Raw genomic sequence first — 7,886 nt, forward strand, 5'->3', positions numbered from 1 at the left:
AAGAGTGGTTTTAGCAAGTTGGCCCACCTTAGGATATATTTCTACGCGCCTTGGTTCATGCTACCGTTTCTCACAACCTGTCAAATATACCAAAGTTTTTTTTATGTTAGGTACATACAGTTCAACCAAATCACCTCGAGTTACCCATCTTTTCGATAGATGCGCCGTTTTTCCCGAATATTTCAGCATCATACAAGTAACTTGAGAATTCCATTCTCTCAGAACTTCTTTGTTTTCTCGTCAAAAAACTGGCCAAGGCGCTTTTTATGCTATATAGTGAGTTGAAGTTCTTACAGGTATCTTAACAGTTAATAATCTGAAGATGCAATATCTGGTGAGCAATGTTGCTACATTTAAATCTGTACCAGAGGGGTCAAAAATCTTTCTCATCTGTACTTTTTTCCGTACCCTGTCTGTACCATCGAAAATATTCGTTGTTGAGAAAAAAATAATTTATTGACATTAAAAAAATACTCATTTATTTACTACAAATACTACATTTACATTTGCAAGTTATTGGTGAAAAGGCGAGCGTAAATTCTTTTTAGGCATCCAATTTTTGTCCACCAACCCTGCACATGCTCGTTTTCTGAAATTGTGATTTTCTTAGAGAGTAATTTTATCTTTAGGCTACAGAATCAATTCTCCACATCTTGTACATCCCCATTGTAGAGTCCTGGAAACGCTTCAAACACAACGCTAATGCAAATTTGAAAAGTTTCTGGGATTTAACATTGCCGTAAACTTGAGCGTCGACTCATCAAAATCGAATCTTTTTCTCATTTGTTTGATCAGCTCCACGAAAAAACTGCGACAAATATCCTTTGAAATAATCTGCTTTTCGCTGTCCATTGTTCTGATAATTTCTTCTCTGCTATTCCAACATAAAATACTTGTCGCTTTTCAAATGATCTTCATATTTAATAGCATTGGACATTGAAACAACGTAAGATTCCTCGCAGATATTAGTGAGAATGATCAAATAAAAATCTTTCAGCTCTTCATGTAGCATCGTAAATTCAGGTTTCCCAGCTTAGAACAAATAATTCAATCTGTTGATCTGAGGCAACACATACGTCACACCGTCCGACGCGAAACCTTTCAGAAGATCCTTGTGAGGAATTTTGTCCTTATGGAACTGATCAATCATTGTATTGTAAAAGCTTTTAAGATCAGCAGCACCAAGCGATACTGCGGCGAAAAAGTCGTCATGTACCTCAATGTTGATTTGTTCAAATGTAAGAAAGTTCACAAATGAAAAAAATCTGTACCAATCTATACTTTTTGACGAAAATCTGCACTCTATACTGTACATAATCTGTACAACATAACGAAAAAATCTGTACCATTCCAGATAAATCTGCACGTGTGGCAACACTGCTGATGAGTAAGGCAGGTGGAGTTTTAGAAGCCCCCTAGAAGGGTTCTGGATCGTTGATTTTAATACGTTCAGCTGCAAGCAGTACTTGTTGGAATTTATCAAGACTAGTTGCTTGGTAGATGCTCATGATACAGATTTTCTTCCAGTCCCACCAGACCCAGACCATGGCTTCTTTCAGGCGAAAACCTGCTTCGGGGTTCTATTCACTTGCCAACATTATTGTGAATTATATCCTCTTCGCAATTCGCTACAAATATGTATTTTCGTTGCGTTTATGAAACGAATCACAGATTGAGATACATTCCTTCAAATGTTTTTCGGTAAAATAAACCCTTATTCCGTAATCCGGTCGGACTTGAAATTAGCACAATGTTACATTCCTTAAATTGATCGAGTCAAATCCTATCGGGTTGTGCAAATGTTGCAACCTTGGATTGCAAAATGCAAAAGTTTATCGCGTTCAGATTGCGATATGTCAAATCCGATAGAGTTCCGAAATAGGGGTTAATATGTAGTCCATACATTGTAGCGTTTTTCGTACCCATGCTTAACCAAGTGCTCATGAACGGTGGTTTGATTGTCAGCAGTAGCAGCATGGACTTTCCAGACAACACAATAGAAGTGTAATTCAAAAATTACCAGATATCAATCAAGAAGAACATGAAATTCAGCAAAAGCTGAATTCAACCCGCACTTAAGTCGTGTTTTGACGTAGGACTACGTCTTTCATTTCTATACCGGGGTGTAAAATCAAAGTTTCGAAAACGAAAGCGTTACGCTGGAGACCGAGATTTTGAGCGTTAATAGCTCCTAAACAACTGAACGAAATGGTATGATAAACACTTCATTCGAAAGATAAAATGTCTACGCGTTATATACTTGTTACTTTTTGATCCAAAAACTTGTTTCAATAGTCTTAAAATTGCTTTCAAAACAGACTATTGAAATCACCAATCGGTATATAAGCGAGCGGCGCTCGGAAATCCACTCAGTTCTAATTGAACAGCGATTGGAGCATGTTGTCGCTGTTGCGGTGAAGCTCTTTATTTATCATGAAAGCGCGGATGAATGGTGTCACCAAGAGCCTGTTTGTGCACCCTAGGCCAGAAGGGAATCTATCAGGAGGAGAGTGATGCCACAAACGGTTCCCTGGGAAGACATCGCTACACATACATACACGCGCGGCTATTAACAGGTGGTTATCGAGTTGGCATTAACCACTGGTGGGCTTGTGGAAATATCTAATCGTTACTGAAAATAATCTGCCAGTTCCTCTGGGAATTTTCAAAATATATTCATGTGAAAGAGTTTAATTGAATGTTTTCTACCCATGTTACACTGTGACCAAATATGTTTCAATCAAGTGCTATTAACAGGTGGTTATCGAGTTGGCATTAACCACTGGTGGGCTTCCAGTATCGAGGAAAATGTGGAAATATCTAATCGTTACTGAAAATAATCTGCCAGTTCCTTTGGGAATTTTCAAAATATATTCATGTGAAAGAGTTTAATTGAATGTTTTCTATCCATGTAACACTGTGACCAAATATATTTCAATCAAGTGCTATTAACAGGTGGTTATCGAGTTGGCATTAACCACTGGTGGGCTTCCAGTATCGAGGAAAATGTGGAAATATCTAATCGTTACTGAAAATAATCTGCCAGTTCCTCTGGGAATTTTCAAAATATATTCATGTGAAAGAGTTTAATTGAATGTTTTCTATCCATGTTACACTGTGACCAAATATGTTTCAATCAAGTGCTATTAACAGGTGGTTATCGAGTTGGCATTAACCACTGGTGGGCTTCCAGTATCGAGGAAAATGTTGAAATATCTAATCGTTACTCATTTGTTTGATCAGCTCCACGAAAAAACTGCGACAAATATCCTTTGAAATAATCTGCTTTTCGCTGTCCATTGTTCTGATAATTTCTTCTCTGCTATTCCAACATAAAATACTTGTCGCTTTTCAAATGATCTTCATATTTAATAGCATTGGACATTGAAACAACGTAAGATTCCTCGCAGATATTAGTGAGAATGATCAAATAAAAATCTTTCAGCTCTTCATGTAGCATCGTAAATTCAGGTTTCCCAGCTTAGAACAAATAATTCAATCTGTTGATCTGAGGCAACACATACGTCACACCGTCCGACGCGAAACCTTTCAGAAGATCCTTGTGAGGAATTTTGTCCTTATGGAACTGATCAATCATTGTATTGTAAAAGCTTTTAAGATCAGCAGCACCAAGCGATACTGCGGCGAAAAAGTCGTCATGTACCTCAATGTTGATTTGTTCAAATGTAAGAAAGTTCACAAATGAAAAAAATCTGTACCAATCTATACTTTTTGACGAAAATCTGCACTCTATACTGTACATAATCTGTACAACATAACGAAAAAATCTGTACCATTCCAGATAAATCTGCACGTGTGGCAACACTGCTGATGAGTAAGGCAGGTGGAGTTTTAGAAGCCCCCTAGAAGGGTTCTGGATCGTTGATTTTAATACGTTCAGCTGCAAGCAGTACTTGTTGGAATTTATCAAGACTAGTTGCTTGGTAGATGCTCATGATACAGATTTTCTTCTAGTCCCACCAGACCCAGACCATGGCTTCTTTCAGGCGAAAACCTGCTTCGGGGTTCTATTCACTTGCCAAGATTTTGTTAACTCAACATTATTGTGAATTATATCCTCTTCGCAATTCGCTACAAATATGTATTTTCGTTGCGTTTATGAAACGAATCACAGATTGAGATACATTCCTTCAAATGTTTTTCGGTAAAATAAACCCTTATTCCGTAATCCGGTCGGACTTGAAATTAGCACAATGTTACATTCCTTAAATTGATCGAGTCAAATCCTATCGGGTTGTGCAAATGTTGCAACCTTGGATTGCAAAATGCAAAAGTTTATCGCGTTCAGATTGCGATATGTCAAATCCGATAGAGTTCCGAAATAGGGGTTAATATGTAGTCCATACATTGTAGCGTTTTTCGTACCCATGCTTAACCAAGTGCTCATGAACGGTGGTTTGATTGTCAGCAGTAGCAGCATGGACTTTCCAGACAACACAATAGAAGTGTAATTCAAAAATTACCAGATATCAATCAAGAAGAACATGAAATTCAGCAAAAGCTGAATTCAACCCGCACTTAAGTCGTGTTTTGACGTAGGACTACGTCTTTCATTTCTATACCGGGGTGTAAAATCAAAGTTTCGAAAACGAAAGCGTTACGCTGGAGACCGAGATTTTGAGCGTTAATAGCTCCTAAACAACTGAACGAAATGGTATGATAAACACTTCATTCGAAAGATAAAATGTCTACGCGTTATATACTTGTTACTTTTTGATCCAAAAACTTGTTTCAATAGTCTTAAAATTGCTTTCAAAACAGACTATTGAAATCACCAATCGGTATATAAGCGAGCGGCGCTCGGAAATCCACTCAGTTCTAATTGAACAGCGATTGGAGCATGTTGTCGCTGTTGCGGTGAAGCTCTTTATTTATCATGAAAGCGCGGATGAACGGTGTCACCAAGAGCCTGTTTGTGCACCCTAGGCCAGAAGGGAATCTATCAGGAGGAGAGTGATGCCACAAACGGTTCCCTGGGAAGACATCGCTACACATACATACACGCGCGGCTATTAACAGGTGGTTATCGAGTTGGCATTAACCACTGGTGGGCTTCCAGTATCGAGGAAAATGTGGAAATATCTAATCGTTACTGAAAATAATCTGCCAGTACCTCTGGGAATTTTCAAAATATATTCATGTGAAAGAGTTTAATTGAATGTTTTCTACCCATGTTACACTGTGACCAAATATGTTTCAATCAAGTGCTATTAACAGGTGGTTATCGAGTTGGCATTAACCACTGGTGGGCTTCCAGTATCGAGGAAAATGTGGAAATATCTAATCGTTACTGAAAATAATCTGCCAGTTCCTTTGGGAATTTTCAAAATATATTCATGTGAAAGAGTTTAATTGAATGTTTTCTATCCATGTAACACTGTGACCAAATATATTTCAATCAAGTGCTATTAACAGGTGGTTATCGAGTTGGCATTAACCACTGGTGGGCTTCCAGTATCGAGGAAAATGTGGAAATATCTAATCGTTACTGAAAATAATCTGCCAGTTCCTCTGGGAATTTTCAAAATATATTCATGTGAAAGAGTTTAATTGAATGTTTTCTATCCACGTTACACTGTGACCAAATATGTTTCAATCAAGTGCTATTAACAGGTGGTTATCGAGTTGGCATTAACCACTGGTGGGTTTCCAGTATCGAGGAAAATGTGGAAATATCTAATCGTTACTGAAAATAATCTGCCACTTCCTCTGGGAATTTTCAAAATATATTCATGTGAAAGAGTTTAATTGAATGTTTTCTATCCATGTAACACTGTGACCAAATATATTTCAATCAAGTGCTATTAACAGGTGGTTATCGAGTTGGCATTAACCACTGGTGGGCTTCCAGTATCGAGGAAAATGTGGAAATATCTAATCGTTACTGAAAATAATCTGCCAGTTCCTTTGGGAATTTTCAAAATATATTCATGTTGAAGAGTTTATTTGAATGTTTTCTTTCCATGTAACACTGTGATCAAATACATTTGGTTTTGTGGTTTTTCAATCAATCGCAATTAACAGGATAGCTTCAGAAGATTATTCTTCCCCATCAGTTCATTCCCCTCTAGTTTGCCTTCCAAATTGCCATCGTAAACCACACCTTCTCTCGATTCAATCACACACAAAAAGCATACTTAAGCGATATTCTGATGGTGAGACACATTCATTTTTCGTGAGGACATCGACAAGACAACATCGTTGCCTAACGTGCTGGAGGAGGTGGACGGCGAAGGATCGACACATACACGCGCAGAACTCTTTCCGTTAGGATGCCATTCAGCATCGAGAAAGTTCCGGAAAGATCTAATCATTGCTGGAAAATAATCTGCCAGTTCTTTTGGGAATTTTCAAAATATATTCATGTGAAAGAGTTTAATTGAATGTTTTCTATCCATGTAACACTGTGACCAAATATGTTTCAATCAAGTGCTATTAACAGGTGGTTATCGAGTTGGTATTAACCACTGGTGGGCTTCCAGTATCGAGGAAAATGTGGAAATAACTAATCGTTGCTGGAAAATAATCTGCCAGTTCCCCTTGGAATTGAAAATTACATTCAAGCGAAAGAGTTTATTTTAATGTTTTCTATCCATAAAATATCCATATATTACATTTGGGTTTGTGATTTGTCAATCAAGTACAGTTAGCAGGTTAGCTTCTGAAGATTATTCTTCAGAACAAGGTTTTTCGTATCCTATATTGGATGCATAAAACCTTGTGCCTCCAACGTAACGCTCTCGTTTTCGAAGTCCCCCAAATATTCATTTATTCATTCATTCAGAATGGATTTAGATTCAACTTCGAACAAATGATCTCTAAATCAACGATAGTCCTACGTCACCCTTGCGGTTATACCATAGATATAACCCACTTCCTGTTTTTTAATAGGGGAAGGGTGGTGAAGACGGACACCCTAAATAAAAGTTGATTTTTTTCGTGAATTTCACAAAAAAATGTATAGTTATCTTACCACAAATTGTTAGCCTAGGTCTCTTTCTATAATAAAATTTGTCCTTGAGGCAAATATTTTGAAAAATTAATGTATCCGGCACCTTTAAAAAAAAAGATTGAGTCGGACAAGACGGACACTTGGCGGAAAAGATGGACACTAAGTGAAAATAAAAGTTTATGTACTCGATAAATATGCCTTAAAAATGGCCTAACAAAAAGGCTAGACTAAAATCAGTTTTTCTCATTTTTTCATTTTTGCATCAAATGATTTCGGCACTCTATAACAATTTTTCACCTTGAATAAAATAATATATATCATGTAACTAACTATCGAACAATTGAAAAATCTCAACCCTAACGGAAATACCCACTTCTGATTGGTCGAAATTGACGACACAGGCGGCGGGTCCCTAACAGAGACATCAAAACCAAGCTGCCTGGGGGAAATCGACAATGCAAATACATGAAAGTAGAGGGCATTTTTATATTGCAAGTAAGGTGAGTGATACGATTAATTCTAGCAAATAAAATTTAAATTTGGAACTTTAAAGTTGGTTGCTTCGTGGAATTTCATTTCAATGACCGATCGTGTATTGTAAAAAAATTAGCACAAGTGTAAGTGTAAAATTGTATATGGTAGCATTTGTGTTAAAATGACTTGATATATGAAACGATTTATTTCAATTTTCATAAATAAAAACCAAGGTGTGTTCCCGCTCAAGAACGAGTCGTTTGGTTTAAGCTGTCTGTTTTGTTGTGTTCATTTTCACCCAGGGAAAGTTTATACGACGAGAAAGATTGGAAAAGTGAAGAAATAGTAGAAAAAGTGATTTCCCATATGCTCTACATATAGTATTAGGTGTTGTTCGCCCAATTAAAATTCGCATTGGGTTGAATAAACACTCAGAAAG

The sequence above is a fragment of the Toxorhynchites rutilus genome, chromosome 1 (assembly GCF_029784135.1).
Source record: "Toxorhynchites rutilus septentrionalis strain SRP chromosome 1, ASM2978413v1, whole genome shotgun sequence".
NCBI lineage: Eukaryota > Metazoa > Arthropoda > Insecta > Diptera > Culicidae > Toxorhynchites > Toxorhynchites rutilus.